Source organism: Ptychodera flava, chromosome 14, assembly GCF_041260155.1.
Source record: "Ptychodera flava strain L36383 chromosome 14, AS_Pfla_20210202, whole genome shotgun sequence".
Taxonomy (NCBI): Eukaryota; Metazoa; Hemichordata; class Enteropneusta; family Ptychoderidae; genus Ptychodera; species Ptychodera flava.
In genome coordinates this window covers 222,045-235,707 of record NC_091941.1, presented here as the reverse complement: position 1 = coordinate 235,707, position 13,663 = coordinate 222,045, and positions in this window count along the sequence as shown.

Sequence of the window (13,663 nt, the reverse complement as noted above, 5' to 3'; positions counted from 1 at the left end):
AGGTGAAGATAGAATAAACGAGAGTAAAGATGAAAAGAGAGGAGAGAATAAGGATGTAGTGATGGATGAGGATAGAAAGCAGGTGTCATTTTTTCAAGCCCCAAAAATTTGCAGTGCAGAGACACTCAGATGTAGTTGTGTGTTTTTCAAATTAGTTTCTACTTTAAATTTCCACGCTACACAACACTGGGGAACCTGTCATATTTCAATATCACGTTTCTAGTTACATATTTACGGTTCCTTAAAACAACTCTTTCGAGAGAATAACCAGTGTAAATCTGAGGTCTCATTCGGGGAAGAAAAAAGGCCAACAGGACGGCGCACGTCAAACCAACTTGAACTGATCCGTTAGCTCAGTTGGTAGAACATCCGAACTGAATTCGGGGGATGTGGGTTCAAGTCCTACATGGGTCATTTTTTCAAGCCCCAAAAATTTGCTGTGCAGAAACACTCAGATGTAGTTGTGTGTTTTTCAATTTAGTTTCTAATATATATATATATATATATATATATATATATATATATATATATATGTGTGTGTGTGTGTGTGTGTGTGTGTGTGTGTGCGTGTGTGTGTGTAATGTACACAGTATACATTTCAAATATAGAATTCAAGATTCACAACGGCAGAAAAAAAACGAAAAAATATCAGAAAGTGAGAACACTCCATCTGGAGTGATATTATAATTCAAGTTTTATGTTGACAAGCTCAAGTATCCACGGCTGTCTCCCTCTGGTTTCCTTGATCTCATTGCATCAAGTGATGCAAATTCGCACTTCTTAACTGAAATTTACATTTAAACTAGGAAAAAAAATTATGTTGGTCGAACTGTAATTTCCCACGAGGACATCTGTATACTTCGATATATATATATATATATATATATATATATATATATATATATATATATATATATATATATATATATATATATATATATATATATATATATATATATATATATATATATATATATATATATATATATATATATATATAATATATATTTAAAAACTATCTACTGTTGATTGACCAATCAGAGTGCTCAATTCAGGGTGTTTTATCTACTCGTAAAGCCTTGGTCACCAAATTCCAGAAACGAATGACAGCGCCATAGTAAAGTACTATCCAATCAAAAGTGAACATGTCATATTCTGTAGACATCTGGTACGTTTTAATATTCAAATTTGGTAACACAGCGGAAACCAGCTGCAACACAACATCTGCTGTGGTACAAACATAAACTAATGTGCCCTAGGGCATTTAAACTAATGTGCCCTAGGGCATTTATAGGATGTTCCATTACATTGGAAGGCTATTTCACAAATAAAAGTTTTAATTCATATCCTAAACATGTTACATTGACAAAGGGGACGGTTGACGTAAACACATTGAAAACGAAAATATATCAGTTAGGGGCGATAGTTTTTAAGTCGGAGAAAGCCCGTGCAGAAACACTCAGATGTAGTTGTGTGTTTTTCAATTTAGTTTCTAATATATATATATATATATATATAATATATATATATATAATTATATATATATATATATATATATATATATATATATATATATTACCTTTGTGATTTCCTTTTTCATGAAAAATGAAAAATGAAATCACAAAGTTAATTCATGAAATGGGGCTGAAGATGACAATTGAGACAAACCAGAAAATAACAAAATTCTTGGACGTGACATCTAATCTAAATGACGGCAAGTTCTATCCGTACCGTAAACCCAACGACCAAACAATGTATGTCCATAAACAGTTTAATCATCAGCCAACTATAATTTAATACATACCTGACGCAATAAGCATACGCATCTCAATGATATCTGCCGACTGGGAGCCAGCTCCTTATTCGTATTTACTCGAACTGGGAACTTGGAACTGGGAGCTAAATTCACACCCCAGCTGCTTAGACCGCGTTCAAAAAATGGTGAAGGGGGTAGTCGAGGGGGGACTTGAAAGTTTTGCTCTGCCTATAGGGGGGGACCTGAAAATATTTTGAATCCCAACATTTTGATGTCGTCGACGTCCAATGGTTATAATTAAACAAAATCTTGAACCGTTTTGTCGCATTTTATGTCTTTAATCTCAAAAAAAAAAAAAAATGTATGAATGCCATTAAATTTTCGTAAAACAAGTTGGCCTTGTAATGGGGCAGGAGCTACAACTGTTGATAATTTTTTCAATATTTCTATGCAATGTATCAAACACAGTTTCTTGGTGTCTCTCTACAGCATGCTGAAAAACACAATATTCAGTTTGTCAACAAAGCCCGTTTTTCCGAGTCTAAATATTGGTGATAATTGAATAATACAAATGCACAGTACACGTAGGCTGTGTTGGCAAGCTGAATACTGGACAGCTGAACATGCTGTAGGGAGTAGAACAAGAACGCAATTGTTTAAACTGAACAAAAATATTGTCAAAATAAAAAGTTAATACAACTACTGCCCTGCTACTACATACTGGCAGTGACAGTGATACATGTAGCTCTGACTCTGATGTTCGGTCATAGGACACTCAATTGACAGTGAAACATACATCTACTTGTACACAAGATCCAGCCAGAGAGCAACACATAGAAGACTAGGGGACTAACAGTTACCATGGATTTTTGAATTCTGATATATGAGAACAATCAAATATTAGAGAAAAAAGATGGGGTCACCATACTTGATCTTATACAAATGTACGATGAAAAGTCAGTTTTTCTAAAATCACTTAAAATCAATATATAAAACCATTGATTTCAAGTTCATGCAGTGAATGAAATTTTCCCATCTCATTGTACAATAACAGTAAAGACTCTAATTTAAATTGAAAATTGTGTGACTAAATGGAATCATTTATTTTATCAAATTTGCCATTATTACACCCAAAATTTCTGCGATTAAAACATTAACTTCATGGAATATTTTAACCTTCCAGTTGTTGTTGTTGTTGTATTTTATTTATTTAAGTGTCCTATGTGGACTTATTCACCATTTAAATAAATTACAATGAAGTGTTTTCTATTGCCACATCCAGCCCGCTGGGCTTATAAGACACCTTAATAATAGTGAATACCACATTGAAGACAAAAAAAGGATACATTATTTGTAAAGTGTGCTTTTCCTTCAAGCAAATGCCCTATAAAAGTAGTCTGCTACATCATTACAGAATTTTGTCATAAGTATTCATGACTTGTTATCCTTGCTTAAGTCATTAAAATCTGGCATAACAGTCAATATCCAGTAATAACTAAATAAACCAAAAAAAACACAAATAACAAATTTACAAACAAGCATATAAATCCAGACAAACAAACAAACAAACAGAAACAAACAAACAAACAAACATGTAATATTACAGAACGTTGAATAAATAACAAAAACAAAAAATCAAGCAAACAAATGTATACACTTACGCATATATTATTCAGTCAATCATGTCAATCGTTTTTCAATATACTACTGTATCTTACACTCACAAATACATACACTCAAAAATACACCCCAGTTCCTTATTCTCATTTAATCGAACTAAAAACTCGGAGCAAGAACCTTATTTGCATTTGCTCGAACTGGGAACTGGGGGCTAATTTGATTGGATTAAACTTTACCTACCTTTGGAGGCTTTCCCCAATAAATTGACCTGCAAGGCACCTGTATGTTGAGAAAAGGTCAATTGCATGCTTGAATTTAAGCTTGAACTTCGGAGCCAGTTTATTTATGTTAAATTCCAAGAGAAAAAGCGGGAAAATTCGGCCGATTTTGGAAACTTTGCCTGCTCCGGCGGACCCTTTCTTTTTGACCGGGGTGGCCAAAAACGGTCCCACACGGCCGAGTACTTGACTCTGCTTCTTTGGGGAGACACCATTTTCTGAAACAATCTCCTCATCTGAATTAAAAACACATCCCTAGGAGTTAAACATTGTTTTTATCATGTATCTTTCATATCTTAATGTAAAGTTCATCAAGCATGGCTGCATGTAGGTAAACTCAAAGTCGGGTACGACTTTCCTTACAGATTCTCTTCGTTCCGCCTGACAGTGAACTTATCTCCAAAAAAGTTTAAATAGACATTAAAAAATAAGTTTACACATCGCAAAAAACCCGAACACTCAGAAAAAATTCAAACAAGAAACAATTAAACAATTGTCTGCACTAGGAATTGCCATGGGTCACTCAGGGTCATTGACCTGACAACTTCACTGGAGTGAAAGAGTTCAACGCAGGTCATGCTTTGCTGTTTTTGCTCCCTATAGCGCTGTTCACGGTTACAGGTTTGTTACTAAATATAGCTGTACGCGCGCGACATCGGACACGCAGCTTGAAATGCGGACAAATTTTATCAATGTTGCATGCGTGGCTGTTTTTGCAGCTTGTACTCTGAGTCGTGAATATGTTTTTTAGTATTCACTGTTACACTAGCAGTCGCCCAGTGAGATGTATTTTCGTCGTTCTTGCATGCGTAATTTTCAAAAGCGTAATCTAAAATATTTATTTTTGCATATTAATGAGAGAACAGTGACGTAAACTGTGAACGGCCCTATTAAACGGACGGGGTGATATTAAGCCGACGCCCGACACTTTTGCAACTAAATATCTTCTAGCAAGCATGTAACATCTAAGTTTTTTATTGGATTAAGGCAGAATGCGCCTAGGTGTGAAGTTAGCTCCCAGTTCCAAGTTCACAGTTCAAATAAATGCGAATAAGAAGCTGTGGTGTGAAGTTAGCTCCCATTTCCTAGTTCCCAGTTCGAGTATTAAAATGCGAATATAGCTGGCTCCCAGATCGCAGTTCCCAGTTCGAGTAAATGCGAATAAGGAGCTAGCTCCCAGTTCCCAGTTCGAGCAAATGCGAATAAGAGCTTGCTAGCAATTCCGGGTTCGAGCAAATGCAAATTAGGGATGGACCATTTGATATTCAGGTCTCGTCTCGTCTTTCAAAAACTTAGCTCTGCCCCAAGGTGGTGGCTTCTCTGCCCTATCATCAGCCCTTGATCGACACACGGTGATAGCTAGCTTAGCGGACTTTGACCTGTCCTAACATGAGCCTACGCGAAAAAGGTTTCAAGATCCCCGGATCCTGTACTCTGATACTGGTGTGCCATGTATTACGGTAGTTTTGAGACACTCACAAACTCACATGCTGTCAACTTTACGAATGGACGGTTGAACATAGGGTATTCAGTAGCCATTAATGACAATAAAGAAATATGAAAATTATTATTATTATTATTGTTATTATTATTGTTATTATTATTATTATTGTTGTTGTTGTTGTTGTTGTTATAAAGAAATATGAAAAATATGAAAATTATTAAAGAAATATAAAAATATGAAAATTATTGTGTTGGTGTTGTTATTTTCATCATTATCATTATTATCAACATCATAATGAAGCACCATTGGCAATGTTTAACTCCTACCAAAGTTCGCTAGCCTAGCGAAAATTACTCTTTATGTAGCTAAGAGTCCTTTTCGCTAGCCTGCCTGTTATAACAACAACAACAACAACAACAAAAACAACAACAATAATAATAATAATAATAATAATAATAATAATAATAATAATAATAATAATAATAATAATAATAATAATAATAATAATATAATAATAATTTTTCATATTTCTTTATAATCATTAAGGACTACTGAATACCCTATGGCTTGAAGCGGATCGAGGGAAGCGAGCAGTTACACATGCTTTAGATGGATAGTATTCTCAGCTGGGACAGAAACTTTGCACGACGAACGTATTATCCAAACCAAAAAAGATGGCCATCATCTGCAGCGTTTTAAAAAAGAAAATCGAAATGGAGTGAAAATTGGTTTATTGGCTGGCCGAAATGTGCCACGGATTCAGGTAGATCAATGCAATGTCTTTAAATTCGAGTATATTCAAAATAATATATACAAATCGACACCGAATACGTGTATGCGATAACCTGACGTCTCCAAAATGACCAGAACACAAATTCATATGTGAAATGTCTCTGGACCTATTTCGTTCGAGCCAATAGACACCAGCGTCCAGCAAATATGAGTTAATATTGTTGAGAAAAGTGTATGTCGTTGCAGCTTTCACTTGTTAAAGACTATTTCTTGCTTTTACACACATTCCGTAGGCATCCATCACAGGCGCACAGTAAGTGAGGCTACCCACAATGCTCCATGATCCGTACACACGGAGATCACTCACTGAACTGGAGCAAATTTCTTCTGTACACAGAACAGCTCGGTCCATATATCAAAATTCTGGGACCATAGTTTTGATAATCATAATTCTCTAATTTCTCACTGTGAATAATGAGAAGATCAACCCCTTTTCCGCAGAGGAGATAGCAATTTTGTGATTTTGTCGACATAGATTTTTGACAGCCATACACAATATTTTCAAGGAAACTAAGGGAATAAGTTGCATCTGTGTTGGCAAAAGAAAGGGTATTGATTTTTTTAAATGTTTGTAACAAAGGAAATTTGCATGTCTGACAGATGGTATGATGAGACCATCTTAGTTGCTGATAACTTTACCATGACAAGTGTGCAATTTTTAGCACCTCCAAACATCGACTTCTCATTCAATTTACTCCTGAATTTTAGAGATGATCAATAATTTTTGAACATAGTTTTAACCAATAATCCTTAAATTAAATTCTAAGTTTCAAATTTGTCAGAAACTGATAAAATCGAAGAAGCCTTTAGCAAATAATGTCTGAGCACACAAATCAAAGGGCATTGTGGGTATCCTCACTTACTGTGAGGCGCAAGTGGGCTGGGTAGTCTGCTAGATCGATCGTTTTCTGCTCTATCGATCTCTAGTTCGATCTGCCCGCCACTGCAACCTACTGTAAATACCCCCTGTCCACGGACGCCTATGGCATCCATCCAACTTCTTAGAGAATCGCCGATGAATCGTGGACATTAATCCTCAAACTCCGCTTTTCAACACCCTCATTAAGTGTCCCATTCGGTTGTGTTGGTCAAAATTTTAGAACGGGTGACGCTGCCAACGAACTTTTCAAATCCGTATACGGCGCTACTGTTACAGTATCACCACCCTGGCTGATAGAAACAACTTTTGAACTTTCCGAAATGTGCGCACATGACCTTTTACGTCGTCTGTTGTTTCCGACGTCTTTTGTTTCAGCATTACAAAATAAAGGGTTCATACTATATTCCTTTAAGTCCATCTATCACTCCCACTGTACGAGTTCAATATGAATTACTCCAAGGCAATAAACTTGAGAAGGTATGACGATAAACACATAGTCAAACGTCACACGACATGTTTTCATTTGTCTAAGACTTGCTCAGAGACACGCAGAGACAATATGCATGGGCTGACCAAGACTGCGAAGTTTTGAGCAAATCATACGCCTCGATTGAGAAAAAATCACTTTATCCAGAGGTAAACGTTCTTCTACAGTTTATTTATTTTGTACGATAAGTGTACGTGCGCGGCAATCGAAATATCCTTAAACTTTGATGTTGTGTGTCAGAGAAAAACAACTTGATGATGTACTTCACAGTAAAGAAATCCGTGTTTACCAAACAATGAAACTCCAAACTCAAATGACAAGCGCTGTAAACATGTTTTACAATAAACTGCCCGGAGGGCGTGTCAAAAATTTTGAGTAAAGACTTAAAGTAACTGTCGCTTATATTTTTATTACATATTAGTTTTTACTACATACCTGCTTGCAATCATTTTATTTCTTAGCTGGACTTTTTTCAAAGGCAACCTCTCGGAAATTATCCCCACCCCTCACCCCACCCCGAAATCTTCAAGGTTCACTCCCCAGGATATCACATGATCCATCCTGTGCTAACAATTAATCGGGATTAATTACTTCATTTACTGTAGTAGAGCATGCTTCGATTTTCTTTCCAACTTTCCATCATTCTGAAACAGATGATGTTTGCCTATGGTTCCATTGATACTTTGTGCTGCTTTACATTTCTTCCTCATTCAGTTTTGTCATGTCATATGAAGAAAAGCATCTTAACGAAAGAACAGCAAATATTGGCATTTCAGCACACGTATGGCCGTGTACAAAAGAGATTCCTCTGAGAGGGGAAATGAAATAAAGAGGCTGAAAAAAGTGCATCAGGGAGAACAAAAATAATGCTCCAGAGTCAATCTTCAAAGCCAGCCCCCCCCCCCCCCCGTCCACCCCTTAGTACTTGAGGTATTGAAGGACATCATATGGTGAAAGATGTACATGTAGACATTGCCAAAGTGTGTCAATATACCAAAGGCAGCTGTTCGTTTTGGACAGAAAAACATGCACTGGCAGGGGTGTAAGAAGCAAATCAATTGGGAGGGGGAGGGTTGACTTCAGTTTTATGTTAATTTGCATAAATTCACATAACTGTGTGCATAATTTGCAGGTTATTAAAGTGCACCATACTGCATTCAGCAAATGGCTTATATGTTGTTGAGATATCTGTCAGGTAAATGTGCGATTGTTGTGAAAACAAAGCTGCACGCAAGATGTTTCCGTAAAAGCGATATCAACAAATACATGATTTTAAAGCAGAAACATGACAATGTATGTTTTTCTTCAATAAAGTGATAAACAAGCAACTAATGGCCGATATAGCTCTGCTGTGTTTATGTTGAAAATAACTATTTATGACACATGTTGATGAAGAAGGTGGAAATATTTGATAGCTCATTTCAGTGGCCAGAAAAAGTGGCCAAAATAGCTGCAAAAATACAGATTTCATCATAATTTGAATATATCACATTGGATCATCCCTAAGAACATGTCAACCAAAGCTCTCTGACGAGTAGTTTTTTGAGAATGAAATTTTCTGACCAAAAATGGCAAAAATTGCCCCCTAAAAAATATTGCAGATTTCACCATAATTTCAATATATCATATATATTAAAATAATCCCTTGGAACCTGTATACAAAATATCAAAGCTATCAGACTTACAGTTTTTTGAAAAACAAATTTGTTGACCAAAAATAGCAAAAATTGCCCCAAAAATACAAAATTGCAGATTTCAGGATAATTTCAATATATACACATTTAGTTAATCTTCAGAAACTTTAGAAACCTGCATATCGAATTTCAAAGCTATCAGACAAGTAGTTTTGGAGAAATACATTTTTGACCAAAATGGAAAAAATTGCCCCAAAAATACAAAATTGCAGATTTCATCATAATTTCAATAAATATCATTTAGTTCATCTTTAGGAACCTGTGTACCAAATTTCAAACCTATCAGATGAGTAATTTTGGAAATACACATTTTTTGACCAAAAATGGCAAAAATTGCCTTAAAAATACAAATTTGCATTTTTCTGCACAATTTGATAAATATGAAATAAATAATCCCTAGGGATCTATGTACCAATTATCAAAGCTACATCTGACCAGTAGTTTTGAAGAAGAAGATTTTTAAAGATTTTTTGACCAAAAACGACCAAAATTGCCTTAAAAATACAAATATGCAAGTTTCACCACGATTTGAATAAATCTAATGAAGTCACCCTAAGCAAACTGCATATAACATTTCAAAGCAATTGGACCAGCTGTTTCAGGGAAGAAGATTTTTTTACCATATACAGCAAAAAATGCCATAAAAATACAAATATGCAAATTTCACCATGATTTGAAAAAACTTAAGTGAGGTCACCCTAAGTGAACTGCATATAAAATTTCAAAGCAATTGGACTTGTGGTCTCAGAGGAGAAGGCAATTGTTGACGGACGATGACGACAGACGACGACAGAAAATCGACCTATTTGATAAGCTCCGTGTCGTTGACAGTGGAGCTAATAAAACATGAAATGAAAAATGAAAGGCAGAACATTATTGCACACTCTACCCTAACTTGCCATAAGGGAACTTGAAACCACTCCCTCTCCAACTCAGGAATAAAACTCAGGGGGTCATGTCTTGCAAAAGTTTAAACTGGACAAACAAGTTACCAAATATTTACCGACCTTTGAAATTAACAATAGCTGCCCTCCCTTTTTCAACTCCTATGAAAAATTTTTTTTGGATTTTCACAAAAATAAGATGACGAAACTTTATCTACTCCATGAGTTTCAAAATGAACCCCCGCAAATGAGAGACTAAAAAATACCATCAAGGACACTGTGCTCACATTCGGTTTGAATTGGTCCATTCAAGAAATATTTAAACCAGAAAAACAAGAATGACAAAAGCAAATAAGGTCTGCAACTTAGGTACTGGAGGTCAACTTTAGAAACATGCATATCAACTTCTATAGCAATGGGACAAGCAGATCCTACATACATAAGCAAATGTCAATAAAAAAATCAGCCAGAGAAGGCTTGACAAAAAGAAAAGGTGGGAGAGTGGGGAAAAAATAATGTACAAAGGATCTGGTAAAAAAATAATGCTACCTCATCAATCTTCTAGACCCTTCCCACTCCTGAATATCTAATTTTCCACCTCTTGGTATTGGCCATGTTTACATAAGGGCAGATGGCAGGAAATGTATTTACAACCTTGCGGATTTTTAATTAATGCTTTGAGTGCTATCATTCGAACGTCAACAGCACTTAAGTAAGTTACCGATAGTGAAATGCCTTCCACTGTTGGGGGTGGTTTTAACACCTGGAATTATCCTGGATCCAAATTTCTCATCAGTTCTTGTGTGTCTTACATGTAAAGTTGCAAAAATTGGTCAGCAATGTAAACATTAACCTCAGCTTTGTCTTCTGGATCAAATTTTACTGCAAATTGATACCAAATATGACAAAATTATGTACACAGCCTTCAAAACTGTCTCACAACATATCCTGGGTTTGTGTAGGTCATTTAAGGTCACAAAAATAAGAAATTACCTACAATATACAAATTTTGGGGTTTCCTAATACTTTGAACAGAAAATTCAACTAATAACATCCCTCGGGACTTTTACACCAAATTACAAAGCTATCAGACAAGTAATTTTGAGAACAAGTTTTCTTGACCGAAAATGACAAAATTGTCTTAAAAATACAAATTTTATATTTCAGGACAACTTCCACATATCTAACTATTGTCATCCCTGGACATCTGTATACCAAATATAAAAGCTGACTGTTGAGGGGCTTTAAAAAGAAAATATTTTTTAAGAATTTTGACAATTTACAAACAAACAAATTTACAGTAATTTTTCCAATTTTGTTGGAACTTCAACAAATTAGAACGGTAACACCCTTGCAAACATCCAACCCAAATTTGAGAGCAATTGGGCTGGCGGTTTCAGAGAAGAATAATTTTTACTTAAAGTGAGAAAAATAACCAAAAAATTCAGCAAAAATACAAAATTCAAGATATCTTCACGATATTCATAAAACTGTACAAGATTTACTTAAGGTATTTGCACACAAATTTTCAAAGCAATCAAAACTACAGTTCTTGAGTTATTAATTCTTGACCACTATTTTCACATTTTTTACACTCATTTGCATAATTTTGGCAATGCAAACTTCATTTGAACAGAATCCCATCTATAGCCCAGGATACATCACACACTAAACACCAAGCTTAAAAGTGCAGCGGTTTTGGAGTTTTTGATGTTGACGGACATACTATACCTACATACATACATACATACGTACATACATACATACATACATACATACATACATACATACATACATAAAGGTGCAAATGACTTCAGCTTATACGATAACCTCACATTGGTATACCATATGCGAGATAAAAAAGTATTGTAATAGTTTGAGAGTCTAAACGTCTGTCCCCAAGGCAGATAAAAAGTAGTGATAGTTTGAGAGTCTGAACGTCTGTCCCCAAGGCAAGGCAACTTCTGTCCCCAAGGCAAGGCAACGTCTGTCCCCAAGGCAAGGCAGATTCTACCTGAACTCATTGTCAATTAATACAAGTTCAAATTTCCAAATTTGTCAGATATTAACAGTTTGGATTAAAGGGGCATAACCAGGGATGGCAAGTCTGCAGAGACAGTTTGGGAATTAAGCAATGTAGAATGAGCAAAAAGGTTGTAAAACTAAAAAGATCATTGAACTGCAGCTTTCTCACTTCAAAACCGGATTTATGTCAGTATGTTTGTTGCTTACAATGTCAACCACACATTCATGCACAAAGTTCTGCAGTCACTTGTAATGAACAACATGCACACAGAGATTAAAATAACTCACAAACAATGTATTTCAAATGTGTTATCACTTATTACAAAAACAGAAAAATAAAGCACAAACTCTTCAAGCTCTCCAGATAATGTAACATTACAGCTAAATGTTGAACATTTCTTTTTAACTGATTTGATTTTTGAATTCACATCATTGGCTTAAATCATCGCAGTTCTTTAACAAAGTACATTCATAAGCAATATATAATGCCTGATCAACAAGTCTTATAATAGTAGGAAAACACGAGTAAGTTATAACAATCTAAGGCCAGGAAAAATTAAAAGTTTGTTTCTCATCCTCGCGTGCATCAATTCAGACACGCCGTGTCAACCTTTTATTCTACTCATGAGGAAATACAAAAAGATAAACGCAAAAAAGCGAAAAACGATAGTGCATAACACAGTGCTGTATAAAGCAGAACCGTAAACAAAATAATTACACTAACATTCCATTCAGATCTGTACACATATATCACTGTTATATTACGTTGTCAAAACTGTGTATTGCTGCACTAAAAGTCAAACCGCAGCACTGTTGCTATACAAAAGAATAAAGCAACACTGCTGTACATTTATCTCTGCGTGCATTCCGATGTTGTTTTCATATTTCTTTCCGCATTCTAGTTGATTGAAGAATACAAAAAAACTGCGTCACCACATCATTTTTGAAATATGTATAGGATGAGAAACAAACTTGCTATTTTTCTTGGCCTAACTTTCTTTTATCATAATTCTGTGTTCAGTCAGAATTTGCCTTGGGGACAGATGTTTGGACGCTCAAAATTGTTTTAGTAACCACTTGTATTTTGAGGCTTATTTTGAAGCTAATCAAGTAACTATTTTTTCATTAGCTCATTTTTGTGATAATCGAAAATTTAATATCCCAATGGGTTTAACACAGGAATGGTGGCCATTTTGAATTTCAAGGGTCAATCATATTGGGTCATATATTTCTCTGGTAAAAAATTTTGCATGGTGACCATGTTTTCATTCTTGATTTCGGAAGGGAATGATTAAAGTTTCCTTTATACTGAAATTTGAACAAACGTTTAAGTATTTCAAAGCACATATTTTGGAGCACATACTACTTTAAAACCCCATTTTACTGTATTTTTTTTTATTTTGCTTATCAGAAACAATTATCCAATCTTTTGGGAGATCTCTTGGCTTCACGTTAGTAAGCCATATTGTCATTAAACATGTCACTATTTCAATCCTTGGTGATGGATAACACCTGTATATGTATGACGGCTATATTTGAGATGCAGCTCAAATATTATTTAGTAGTTAAATCTAAGTTGCACATTCATCTCCAATGTTTGAAAAACATTCTGTTTGGTGAACATTTTTTACATGACTGGCATGCAATTTCAAACGATCTTTAGAATAAATGCAAAAAGGAACAGCTATAGGGCTTTAAATACTAGTCTACTTTTATTACTCCTGCTCCTCCATTTCATGTTTGGATTCACATTCAGATGAATGAAGAATATAATCTGCCACACAATCTTCAACAAGCTCCGCT